Source organism: Lissotriton vulgaris, chromosome 3_1, assembly GCF_964263255.1.
Source record: "Lissotriton vulgaris chromosome 3_1, aLisVul1.2, whole genome shotgun sequence".
NCBI classification, from domain to species: Eukaryota; Metazoa; Chordata; class Amphibia; order Caudata; family Salamandridae; genus Lissotriton; species Lissotriton vulgaris.
Genome location: NC_141689.1, coordinates 663,649,789 through 663,664,083, shown reverse-complemented (window position 1 = coordinate 663,664,083; position 14,295 = coordinate 663,649,789).

Sequence of the window (14,295 nt, the reverse complement as noted above, 5' to 3'; positions counted from 1 at the left end):
AGCGCTCCGCTCTGCTCCCCCCTCCGCCTCCATTTTGTTTGTTGTTGTCGTCCTCGTGTGCCCGCCCCGCCTCCCAGCTGAGCCGCCCTCCCACTGACCAGAAGTAGCGCTCCTCACCCTAAACACATCGTGACTCGCTCCTCTCTCACGAGCTGAGTGGTCGCTCCCAGTGTCCCTGCTGACTCCTGGTATCGTAGCGCTGCATTGACTTGAAAGCTGCATTTCATCTTGCCTGCTTGTGCCTAGTTACCGCTTAGACTCATTTACGCTGTAATTAATTGATTGTGCTGATTATAACGTTATTTGCGCGTTTGCCTCTAGCGCTCCGCTCATTACCTTGAACGCTGCATTTCATCTTGCCTGCTTGTGCCTAGTTACCGCTTAGACTCATTTAGGCTGTAATTAATTGACTGTGCTGTTTAAAACGTAATTTGCGCGTTTGCCTCCAGCGCTCCGCTCTGCTCCCCCCTCCGCCTCCATTTTGTTTGTTGTTGTCGTCCTCGTGTGCCCGCCCCGCCTCCCAGCTGAGCCGCCCTCCCACTGACCAGAAGTAGCGCTCCTCACCCTAAACACATCGTGACTCGCTCCTCTCTCACGAGCTGAGTGGTCGCTCCCAGTGTCCCTGCTGACTCCTGGTATCGTAGCGCTGCATTGACTTGAAAGCTGCATTTCATCTTGCCTGCTTGTGCCTAGTTACCGCTTAGACTCATTTACGCTGTAATTAATTGATTGTGCTGATTATAACGTTATTTGCGCGTTTGCCTCTAGCGCTCCGCTCATTACCTTGAAAGCTGCATTTCATCTTGCCTGCTTGTGCCTAGTTACCGCTTAGACTCATTTAGGCTGTAATTAATTGACTGTGCTGTTTAAAACGTAATTTGCGCGTTTGCCTCCAGCGCTCCGCTCTGCTCCCCCCTCCGCCTCCATTTTGTTTGTTGTTGTCGTCCTCGTGTGCCCGCCCCGCCTCCCAGCTGAGCCGCCCTCACCCCTCCCCCTCCACTACCCATATATGACAGGAGTTCCCACGCGCAGCGTTTACGCGCAGGGACCGCGCCCAATCCGCGCCGAAGGTGCTCCAAAGGTAAGCCCGTCTACGCCCATCCGCGCCTGGACCGCGCCCAGCGCCAGACCCCCTGCCCCTCGCGCTGCCCAGCCCTCCCGCATTACCTACGATGCCTCCACCCTCCTAGCCCTTAACCCCGGCCGTTCCCCCAACTGCGTCCAAGCCGCTCCTGGACACACCCATGGACCTTTCTCATGCTACTCCTGCAAATTCACCGGTACCGTCACCAACTCCGCTATGATCACATCTCAGATTCCCGACACCAACCAGCTACAATGCATCCTTCTCAACACCCGATCAGTCCACAGGCACGCCATTGACCTTTGGAATCTACTAGACACCATCTCTCCAGACGTCGCCTTCCTAACAGAAACATGGATGAACGCTTCCTCCGCCCCAGACATCACCATTGCCATCCCTGAAGAATATAAGATCACACGCAAGGACCGTACCGGCCACACAGGAGGAGGAATCGCTATCGTCCATAAAAAATCTATCCACATCTCAACCAGCTCTGACGTCAATCTCGCCAACTCTGAACACCTTCACTTCCAGATCCACATCGACCCCAAGACCACACTCAGAGGCACCCTCCTCTACAGGCCACCAGGACCCCAAGCAAAATTCAGTGAAGACATCACGGACTTCATCACTCCACACGCGCTCCCCTCCAAAGATTACATCCTTCTGGGAGACCTCAACTTTCACCTTGAAAAGAACAACGACCACAACACCACCACCCTCTTGGACAACCTCGCCAACCTCGGACTTAAACAACTGGTCACTTCCTCCACCCACATAGCAGGTCACACACTCGACCCTATCTTCACCTCCAGCAATCACGTCTCCTTCAGCCACACTACGGATCTCCTCTGGACTGACCACAGCTGCGTTCACTTCACCTACAACAAGCCGAAACCCATCAACCACCCCCAACCAACTCTGCAAAGAAACTGGAACAAAATCACCATCGACCAAATCTCCTCATCGCTCCTTCTAAACACCCCAGCCCACTCTTCTAACCCAGACCAAGCTGCCACCAACTTCACCCTATGGTTATCCAACAGCGCCGACATCCTAGCACCACTGAAAAAACGTCAAAGCAAACCTGGCAGCAAGAAGGCCTCATGGTTCAACGATGATCTTAAGAAGTCCAAGAAATTCTGCCGCTCCCTTGAAAAGGCCTGGAAAAAAGACCCAACCACTAGCACCAAGGACGCCTTCAAAAACGCCATCCGCACACACCACCAACTAATCCGAAAGGCCAAGAAAACAGCATTCAAGGATCGACTAGACAACAACGCCCACAACAGCAAGGAACTTTTCAACATCGTCAAGGAATTTACCAATCCCTCGGCCAACTCCAACGACATCACCCCCTCTCAAGCCCTCTGCGACTCCCTGGCTTTATTCTTCCACAACAAAATTGCAGACATCCACAACAGCTTCGACAACCAACCCGGAGACCAACCCACCCAACCATATGCTGAACACTCTCCCCCCTTGAACACCCTTTACGACTGGAACCCAATCTCCACTGAGGACACCATCCGCCTGATGAACTCCATCCACTCAGGATCCCCCACAGACCCATGTCCTCACCACATCTTCAACAATGCAGACTCCGTCATAGCACCGCACCTCCGAGACATCATCAACTGCTCCTTCAACTCCGCCACCTTCCCGGAAAGCTGGAAACACGCTGAACTCACCGCCCTTCTGAAAAAACCCACAGCGGACCCCACCGAACTCAAAAATTACCGCCCCATCTCGCTCCTTCCTTTCCCGGCCAAAGTCATCGAGAAAGCTGTCAACAACCAACTCGCCGCCTTCCTCGAAGCCAACAAATCCCTCGACTCCTCACAGTCCGGCTTCCGAGCAAAACACAGCACTGAGACCGCCCTCATCGCAGCAACAGACGACATTCAAACTCTACTGGACAATGGAGACACAGTCGCCCTCATCCTCCTCGACCTCTCTGCAGCCTTCGACACAGTCTGCCACAGCACCCTTTTACAACGCCTCAGAAACATCGGAAGACAAGGAAAAGCACTTGAATGGATCACCTCGTTCCTCACCGGAAGAACCCAGAGAGTCCGCCTTCCACCATTCAAGTCCGAGGCCACTGAGGTTATCTGTGGCGTACCACAAGGATCCTCACTCAGTCCCACCCTCTTCAACGTATACATGAGCCCCCTCGCGGCCATCGCCCGCCATCACAACCTCAACATCATCTCTTACGCGGATGACACTCAACTGATCCTCTCTCTCACCAATGACCCCAGCACCGCCAAAACCAACCTACACGAAGGAATGAAAGAAGTTGCCGAATGGATGAAAAATAGCCGTCTGAAACTGAACTCAGATAAAACAGAAGTCCTCATCTTAGGTACATCCCCTTCTGCATGGGACGACTCTTGGTGGCCGGAAGCCCTTGGAAAAGCACCCATCCCGACAGACCACGCACGGAACCTAGGCGTTATCCTGGATTCTTCACTTTCAATGAACAGACAAGTCAGCGCCGTCTCCTCATCCTGCTTCAACATTCTCCGCATGCTCAAAAAAACATTTCGCTGGATCCCCACCGAAACAAGAAAAACAGTCACCCATGCGCTGGTCACGAGCCGACTGGACTACGGAAACCCCCTCTACGCAGGCACTACCGCTAAACTCCAGAAAAAACTCCAACAAATCCAAAACGCCTCAGCCAGGATCATATTAGACATCCCGCGTAACAAACACATCTCTAATCACCTGAAAAACCTCCACTGGCTGCCCGTCAATAAGAGGATCACTTTCCGACTTCTAACCCACGCACACAAATCCCTCTACGATATCGGACCAGAATGCCTCAACTCACGACTGTCCTTCTACACCCCCTCCCGCCAACTACGCTCTTCCAACCAAGCCCTCGCCACTGTACCTCGCATCAACAAGACCACCATGGGAGGTAGATCCTTCTCATACCTGGCAGCTAAAACAAGGAACTCACTCCCTACTTACCTTCGCCTTACCCAGAACCACCTAGCATTCAGAAAACAACTCAAAACGTGGTTATTTGACAAGTAATCCTCCTTCCCTCCCTAAGCGCCTTGAGACCCTCTGGGTATGTAGTGCGCTATATAAATTCTTTGACTTGACTTTGACATGAACAGTGGAACGGTGTCTTGATCCCACTATGGACGATGTCCGATATTACCTGGTGCTTGCTTTTCACAGAGCTCCCTCCGTTGAGGTGCATCAGACTCTGTGATTCCGTAGTTAACTTGCACATGATTATTGGGCTTGGTTGACTGCAGTGGCTGGACTACACCGTGGTACAGCAGGTCTGAACAGTGGAATGGGGTCTAAATTATATGAATGAGGATGTCAGAAGTTAAATTTTGTGATGATTGCTGTGTTCTCTGTCCAATGAGGTGCAAGCAACTGCAAGTCCTAACAGTGGAACGGAGTCTTGATCCCACAATGGATGATGTTAGAACTGCATCTGAGAGTGGAGATGGGGGTACTCCCTTTGACCAGCTGCAACCAACTCTAGGTCCCAACAGGGAAACGGTGTCTTGATCCCATAATGGACTATGTTAGAACTGTATCTGAGAGTCGAGATGGAGGTAATCCCTTCGACCAGGTGCAACCAGCTGTAGTTCCCAACAGTTGAACGGTGTCTCGATCCCACAATGGATGATGTTAGAACTGGATCTGAGACTGGAGATGAAGGTACTCCCTTTGACTAGGTGTAAGAAAGTCTGGGTCCTAACAGCGGAACGGTGTGTTGATCCCACAATGGATGATGTTGGAACTGCATCCGAGAGTGGAGATGAATGTAGTATGTTCGACCAGCTGCAACCAAATCCAGGTCCCAACAGTGGAACGGTGTCTTGATCCCACAATGGACGATGTGCGATATTACCTGCTGCTTGCTTTTCTCAGAATTTCGTGTGTTGAGGTGCATCACACTCTGTGCTTCCATAGCTAACTGCTTCATATGATTATTGGGCTTGGTTGACAGTAGTCGGTGGAGTATACTGTGGTAAAGCAGATGCGAACAGTGAAATGGGGTCTTGATTTTATGAGTGAGGATGTTATAAGTTAAAGTTTGTGATGATTTTTGTGTACCCTCTGTGATCAGGTGCAACTAACTCTGTGCTTTTGAATCGATCGGTGTGTGGCTGTGAGTTGTCTATGACCACTGCATCTGTTCTAGGCTGCTGCTCGCAGGGTTCACAATTTAGATTGAGTGGTGATTGTTTAATTACAGAATCCAGCAGTTAAGTATTTAGAACGTCTATTAAAACAAACACAATATTGTTTTATTAGAACATTGGAATGTTGGGAGCTCCATTGAAAACAATGAAGTAGCTCCGTTCTTAAAATGTCTTACATAAGCCTGGAGCTGCAACATTGCAAAGTTTTTTTTGTTCACAGCTCTGGCTGTGAACAAATGCTTCAAGGAGCCTGAAGGGATTCCAATCCCCTTGCACTCTCCTAAGGCTCTGCTTTATTTGTTAGAAGATTGTATCCTCTAGTGGCAGAATGTTGAAATAGCTTCATAGCTTTTTGTAGCTGGGCTATAGTGGCTATTAAAGTTCCTCTCCCTTGTTAAAGGCCCTCACCTTCAGCTTGGGCCTTTAATGCTAGAGAGGGCCTTTAATAGCCGGTATAGCCTGCTACGGCAGGCTATAAGGCTATAGTATGCTTAGTTGAAGAAGTTTTGAGTTTGAGTTATAGGTCTAGTACAATGACCAAATTCATCTTGCAAGTCGAAAGGAACAGTGAATAGAGTAGACTGTAGACAGATAAAATTCCAATTCGAATTGTTTTGATTCATTTATTGTAGAGTTTTATATAATTTATGTTGTTGTATTTTGTAAAGAGTGAGTGAGAAAAAGTATTGATGGTTGTGTCTGTGAGTACTGCCTTCAATTAACAATGCAAACAGTAGTGTTCACAATTCAGATTGAGTCGCTTTTGTAGATGATGCAGTCCTGTAAGAGAAGAGATTGTTGTGGTTTGCTCTGTCTGCACCAATTATACGCATCATTGCAGGTTCTGCACACGTTTTGTTTGCTTCGTGGATTGCAAACTGTAGAGCTCAAGTCAATGCCACATGGCTTTGGGCCCTTGCTGAACGCTCACTCTGGCCTGTACTGCAGAATTCAGTATTCACATTTGCAATCGAGGCGGTATTGTAGATGATGTAGTCCTGTAGGCAAAAACATTGCTCCAGTGTGCTCTGTCTGCACCACTCATACGGTTCATTGCAGGCTTTGCACACTTTTTTGTGCTTTGCATATTTCAAACTGTGGAGCTCAAGTCAATACCATGCAAGTTTGGACCCTTGCTGACTGCTCCCTGTGGCCTACACTGCAGACAGAAGTGTTCACAATTGAGATTGAGTCATTATTGTAGATGAGGTAGTCCTGTAGGAAAAGACATTGCCCCAGTGCTACTGGCTGCACCACTCATATGCATTATTGCAGGCTCTGCACACGTTTTGTTTTGCTTCGTGTATCGGGAACTGTAGAGCTCAAGTCAATGTCATGTGGCTGTGGGGCCTTTCTGACTGCTCTCTCTGGCCTACACTGCAGATAGCATTTGTAGATGAGGTAGTCCTGTAGGAAAATACATTGCTGCAGTGCGGTCTGTCTGCACCACTCATACGCATCATTGCAGGCGCTGCACACATTTATTTCCCTTTGCGTATTGCAAACTGTGGAGCTCAAGTCAATGCCATGTGGCTGTGGGGTGTTGCTGACTGCTCTGTCAGGCCTACACTGCAGATAGCAGTGTTCACAATTGAGATTGAGTTGATATTGTAGATGAGGTAGTCTTGTAGGAAAGGACATTGCTCCAGTGCGTACTGTCTGCACCACTTATATGTATCTTTGCAGGCTCTGCGCCCTTTTTTTTGCTTTGCATATGGAAAACTGTAGAACTCAAGTCAATGCCACGTCACTGTGGACCCTTGCTGAACGCTCCTTCTGGCCTATACTGCAGACTACAGTGTTCACATTTGACATTGAGTCGGTATTGTAAATGATGCTGTCCTGTAGGAAAAGACATTGCTCCAGTGCACTCTGTGTGCACCACTCATACGCATCATTGCAGGCTCTGCACACGTTTTTTTGTTTCGCGTATTGCAAACTGTAGCTCTCAAGTCAATGCCACATGGCTGTGGGCCCTTGCTGATCGCTCACGCTAGCCTACACTGCAGACAGCAGTGTTCACAATTGAGATCGAGTTGCTATCGTAGATGAAGTAGTCCTATAGGAAAAGACATTGCTCTAGTGCGTACTGTCTGCACCATGCATATGTATCATTGCAGGCTCCGCACACACTTTTTTGTTGCTTCGCTTTTGACACACTGGGCATCTCAAGTCACCCTATGTAGGTGTGGGTCGTTGCTGACCGCTCTCTGATGCCAAAACTGCAGACAGCTGTGTTCACAATTCAGATTGAGTTGCTATTGCAGATGATGCAGTGTTGATGGCAACAGATATTGCTCCTAGTACGGCCTGTCTACAGCATGCATTATTGCTGGCTGTGCACATTCTGAATGCTTTTGATGTTGCTATGTGAGTGCACTAGAACTGATGGAGTGTTTATGATTTAATCTTTTTTTGTATTATTTTAGATCTATTAATTGTGTGTCAGTATACCGCAAATTGTGGTTCTTTTACAATATAATTATTTCTACATTGTTTCACATGTACTGTCCCTACCTTTCTGCAGCACAAATTATTGATTCTTTTAATATTGAATCGCTATGTGTGATGCAATGATTACTGTTGTAGTTAATGCTAGCAGCATCTATTCCCTGAGGGATGGTTTACACTCACCCCACACGCATCCAGCACAGACATCACTGGATATGTGACCCTGGTAATAAAAAGGAGTCGAGCGCATGCGCCCGTACCCACTTCCACTATATATCTCTGTATGTGTGTTCATTATCTATGCATGATACTGTCTCTGGGCCATACTATAATATGTTGTGCTGTGAACAGTGTATACAACCATGTTACCTCTGGTATTGGAGAACATTTTGGTAATTTAACTTTTAGGTGTATGGCTATCACAGGTGGAAGGCTACTTTACAGAGCATGAATATATTGATGAAAATGATGGTTGCATGATGTGTGTAGTGTAAGATATGTGTATATTGCAAAAAGTTTAGAACAAAGCTCTCTATAAAGAAGAGGTGTGTTTCATGATAGGCAGTACAGATATTGACTAGAATGGGTGGCGTTTTCAAACTGTTATAATGGGAAATGGTATGAACTAATAAAATGTTTTTTATTTATGGTCACATGGCAATCGCGCAGCTAGTGCACAATGAGATCACACCCGATTTGATTTTGAGAAAATATATTTACTATAATATGTTTAATGCAGTTAGAAATATATAACTGTTTTTTCATTATCGCTTGCTCTCATGTACACATTAAAGTTATTAAGATATATTTTGAGACAAAAAAAAATGACGGAATGGGGTATGTGTCGTGATATCGTACGTTTATGATGTCACACAGGGCATGGCAGTGTGCATTTATTTCATTTGGAACGCACAGTGGGTGCCACCCTATACGTACATGATGTAACGAGCCACTTGGTAGTTTGTACTGGTCGCATCCCACAGTAGCAGCTGGTACCACCTCATACGTACATGTTGTTACGCTGGACACGGTGTCACAAACCGGTCGGATACGAAATGCGCATCATTTAAATGTGGTGGACAGGATTCGCGTGCTGATCGAGCTTGGTAGACTACTTGTACAGGACTGGAGTTTTCTATAAAAAAAATATTTATATACATATATCCGGTAAACCGCGTCTCCAACCAGCAACAATTTCCTGCACCGAGACAGAGATAGCACGGACACGGACCAAGTAAGTACTGAAGATTTTATTTGTGCAAATTCAGTCGCATGACGTTTCGACTCCGAGGAGCCTTGTTCACATGACAACATTCTATCATAGAGAACGCTCATTTAAAGTGCCAGTAATTGGTTGTAACAACGTCACCTGATCGGGCTGATAGTAGACATGTACAAAATATTAGAGTTGAAATGCCAGAGCAGAGGTACTACCTGAGTCAGTATCGATTTTTACAGAAAATAACACAATGTAAAAAACAATTGCAGTTGAATACTGTTATCTCAATATCTGCATTAATAAGACCAAATAAAGTGGATTTTAAAAGCAATTAAATGGGCAATTTACAAAACAAATCAAAAAAATCACTGTCAAATACCCCATGATATATGTATCTTTCAATCAGATTAGAGAAACGCTTTTTGACTTATTTTTTCAATACAGTTACATCCATATAGATAGCAGTACAGTGAAATTATATTGCTACATCTTGGGCTGAGTGCAAATTACCCAATAGTGCAAATTTCATATCCTCAGATAATGATCTCCTCAGATTTTTGTGCAAAATACGCAGCTGTGCAAATAGCTTGTTCTAATCATATGAACCTATAAAGTGCATATAGTAATAGATCTGTGCAAAAATTGCAAATTTCTCTATTTACTGCAATTGTACTGCCAAATTTTCAAATGGATAAAAATTACAATAAAAACAGCTACTGTTCTTTGTCTAAATATTGATAAAACATCATAAAATATATGTTCAACTCATTGTTTTATCACCATTCTGAGTTCAGAAACGCCCATATGCATAAATTCCACAGATACGTCATTATAAATAACCTCTTTGATTGTCCAACAAGTGAAAAGATTCTTTAGTGTGAATAAAACTATAAATAAAATCATCTTATTAAAGACCAATAGGGATTAAGGACCCTTATGGTCTAGCAGATGATATAAGCCCTTCTTTTAGGAAACATAATTCATATAAACAGCAGAAGTTAAAGCACTCAATAGATCTTCTTCATCAAAACATCAAATAATATTTACAGCATATTATCAATCCACATAATATTATATCCCCAATTTTGATCTTATACTACTATTTTCCCAGCCGGGTAAAATTAGTAGGAGTCGGGCTCATGATAATAATAACCTTAAAGTGGCCAAAACAGAACTGTTATGGGAGGCATGTATACATATCTTCAGTTACATTCAACCCTCCAGGGACCTTAGTGTCGAGTAGGAGGATATAACGGGTTTCCAATCTTCTTAATTTGGCCTCTCTATCTCCTCCACGTCTATTGGCCTTGACAGCGTCAATGACAAAATATCTCAATGAAGTGTTTACACTTTGATGACACTCACGGAAGTGCCTAACTACCGGATATGTGTTATCTCCTTTGGTGATGGCCCTCAAATGCTGGAGAATGCATTTGTGTACCGGTAGCTTAGTACTTCCCACATATTTTAGTGGGCAGGGGCATTGCAATACATATATTGCAAACTCAGTTTTGCATGTTAAAACCTGGGATATAGGATGTTGCAAGCCACTGAACCCATCTGTGTATGATTTGACATTAACGCCGTGGTTTCAAGTCTTACAGGATTTACACCTGAAGAATCCCGTATTATTCTGCCACCAAATAGTTTTTTCAATCGGCTCCGGGTTGGTGTCCACTAATTGGTCTTTAAGAGAGGGTGCCCTACTGAATGCTAATGATACCCTCTTAGGTAAATTGGTCCCAATAATGGGATCACTTCTTACAATAGGCAAATTTGTATTTACAATTTTGTAAATCTCTCTCTGTTGTTTGCTATAGCCAGTGATTATTCTAAAGGTTTTCTCTTTTTCAATACCCTCAGCTGGCTCAACATCACTCTGAACCCTGTTGCCATTTTTTGTTAGCAGATCTTCTCTAGTCCTTGTCAAAGATTTGATTCTGGCCCTCTCAATTGACTGTTCTGTGTAGCCCCTTTCTAGAAACCGAGCTTTGCTTTCCAGTTGTGCCCTGCAATGTGCAATGGGATTGCTGCATACCCGTCTCATGCACAGCATCTCCCCGTAGGGGATACTGGAAACAAGGTGTGCGGGGTGTGCACTGGCCGCATGTAAAATGCTGTTACCCGCGGTGGTTTTGCGGTGTATTCTGGTTTCCAATCGTCCATTTGCTATATATACTTCGGTATCCAAAAATGTTACTGAACTCTGACAAAGAGAGGCAGTAAATTTCAAATTAAGTTCATTTTGATTGATATCTTGGATGAATCTTGTGGCTTCCTCTTTACTGCCTCTCCACACTACAAGCAAATCATTGATAAATCAATACCATCCTGCTACATTGTTTAGAAATGCCTGCTCATGTGTGGTTTTGAGGACCAGCTCCTCCCAAGCTCCCATGTGTAAACATGCGAAGCTTGGGGAGAAGCTGGCCCCCATCGCCACCCCTTGTAATTGACGATACAGTAATTTGTTATACATGAAAATGTTGTTAGTTAGACAAAATTCCAACATGTACATTAACATTGCATTGTGTTCTTTAAATAGGGGGACACGTCTCGATAAATAATACTTTACCGCTGATAACCCATCACTATGTGCAATGCTGGTGTAAAAGGGCTGTAACGTCCAGTGCAATCAGCCAGTCCCCTTCCACCCATTCAATATGTCTGATTTATATATATACATATTTTTGGGGGAAGATATAAAAGATTACATAATTTTTAAAGTTAAAAAAAAGTTGCAAAATATTTAAAAAACAATTCGAAAAAATATACGTTTTATAAATATTAAAATATGAAATTAACATTTCAAAAACCTTTAAAATTCACTGAAAAAAACATAGGTTTTACAGACGTTACAGTTAGGAATTAGCATTTAAAAAATCTTAGAAATACAATGAAAAAAACATAAGTTTCAGGGACGTTATAGTTAGTTGGATTTTGATATTTGACTCATATAAAACCAGGAAATTTGCCAGTTATAGTTAGTTGAGCTAACTATAACTGGCACAAACGCAATGCACTGCTGATGATGTCACATATTACATCACTCATGACATGGTCGGTGCCATCACGGATGACATCACTGTTGACATCACGGTTGACATCTCAAATGGGAAATGTTTTGGAGTTTGTATACAGACTTTTTCAGCTGTTTTCATGGTTCTGGGAAATAAAGATTTAGTAAAATCATCCTTTGTTGGAGGACCTCAGGACACAAGTGGACTTTATCCCCTGAGCAGCAGTGTGCCAGGAGGCGCGTTTGCAGAGTGGTGTAAAAAGGGGACTTGGCCTTGGCCCACTCTCAGCAATCCAGTGTGTGGTACTTACTGAAGGTACCTGTTGGGCTAGTTGGCCCCCATGGACCCTCATGAGGAAAGGGAACTTCATCCCCCAACCAAGAGCGCGCAAGGAGGTGCGTTTGCAGAGTGGTGGTGGAGAAAGGGGGCGTGGTCGGTGTCCACCTCTCAGCAACCCTACTGTGTGGGGCTTACTGGAGGTAAGAGGTAGGCTAGTTGGCCCCCTAGCACCCTAGAAACGATGGGGACTTCAACCCCCAACTAAGAGCATGCCAGGGAGTGTGTTTGCAGGGTTTGCCCATAGGGGTCTTGGCCAGTTATGAGAACTTAGCAATCCTGCTGATTGTTACCTACTGGAGGTTTTAGGAGGGGTAGTTGGCCCCCAATGATGTCCTTGGGGGCCAACTACCCCTTTTGTTACCTCCAGTATGTCCCATGCAGTAGGATTGTTAAGATGTCTTTGGAGGCCAAGCCCCCTTTCTCAACCACTCTGCAACCGCACCTCCTGGCAGACTGCGGAATGGTTGATGAAGTCCACTTTGGCCAAGAAGCCCTCCTGGTACCTCCTGTAAGTTCCTATGCAGTGGATTTCCTAAGCGCTGGTCGGAGGCCCGGCACCTTTTCTCTACCACTCTGCAAATGTGACATCTAGTTAAAGAAGCATCTTTCTGCGCCTCTGACCTAGAGGTAACGTACTAATGTTAATCCCCCTGCAATATTATGTACTAGGGCCATACAGGAAAGGTCATGCCAATCACAGGGGTACCCAAACCCATAGTGTACCTTAGTGTATTTAGGTGTTTTCACTGTATGTTAAGTGTCTTTTAGCATAGCACTGGCTCTAGGCCATGTTACTCAGAGTCAGTGACCATCAGTACCCGTCAGCATTTAGTTGGGGGCACAGGATGACTTTACAACAAGGCCTCGTTCTGCACCTCTGTTGGTTCTTTCTGCATGGCTCTTGCCTCTTTCCGTACCTTTCTTTGTCTTTCTGGACTTTTGTTGGCTCTTTCCGCATTTCTCTTGATTCTTATTGCGCATTTCTTCCTCTTTCTGCACATGTCCCACCTCTGCAGGCATTGTTAGAAATTAGCATTTAAAAAACCTTAGAAATTCACTGAAAAAACCATAGCTTTCAGGGTTGTTTTCATCTCTCCTGGTGTGTTTGTGTTGATGTTGTTTTGTGAGTTTCTTGTACCAGTCGGAGCTATCTCCAGAATTCTTTAGTATCATTTGAAACGTCTGCCGTGATCAGAATGTGAGATTGACACTTTTTATATTAAATTCTGTTGGCCTGGGATTGGTTAGTATAAACTGTTTATAGATTTTTGGTTTTTGTTGCATCAATGTGCCCAACGGAGTGATGGAATTCCAATTTTGCCAATTTGCGCTCTTCACCCAACCGTATGTGTTTGATTTTCCAATGTTTCCTTTTCCTAGGGGAATTTTTGGAAACTTTGCATGTGAAACAAAGTGGTAAAGATTTGATTCAATTTTTTTTTTGATGATTTTTTCTTACTGAATAATAGTTCTGTGCTTGTGTCTTCATTTCAGCCCTGGAACAATTGTTCTAGCTAATGTTGGAGGATTGGAGATCTTCGATTTGGAAGTTTGACATTTCATCCTTGTTGATAGGGCCCTAGCTAATCCCAGTCCTGCTTTTGATTTGTAATTCCTCACTGGGAGATCCTTCAATCATTGTGTCTTTTATATCCATTTGAGAAGATCAGAATCAGTACAATGTGGTTGCTCTATATGCATCAGGGTGACACACATTCATAAAGATGTGGTCAATATGAGACTGGGGTCGATGAAAGTAAAACAATTTCGTTTTGCCACTATGGTTAATGGAACTGCATTTGTTGTTGGAATTAGGTTACTTTCAAGAACCATATGTTTTAGAATTAGGTTTTTCTTGTCTTTCTTTTGAAAGCTCTGAGCAATGGAAGGGATGCCCCATGCATTTCTGCCTGCTTAAAAGTCTTCACTATCTCCCAAGCCAAATGCTCAAGCAATTTTAATGGTTTGCAATTTTGTCTGTAATAGTATGTCAACCTT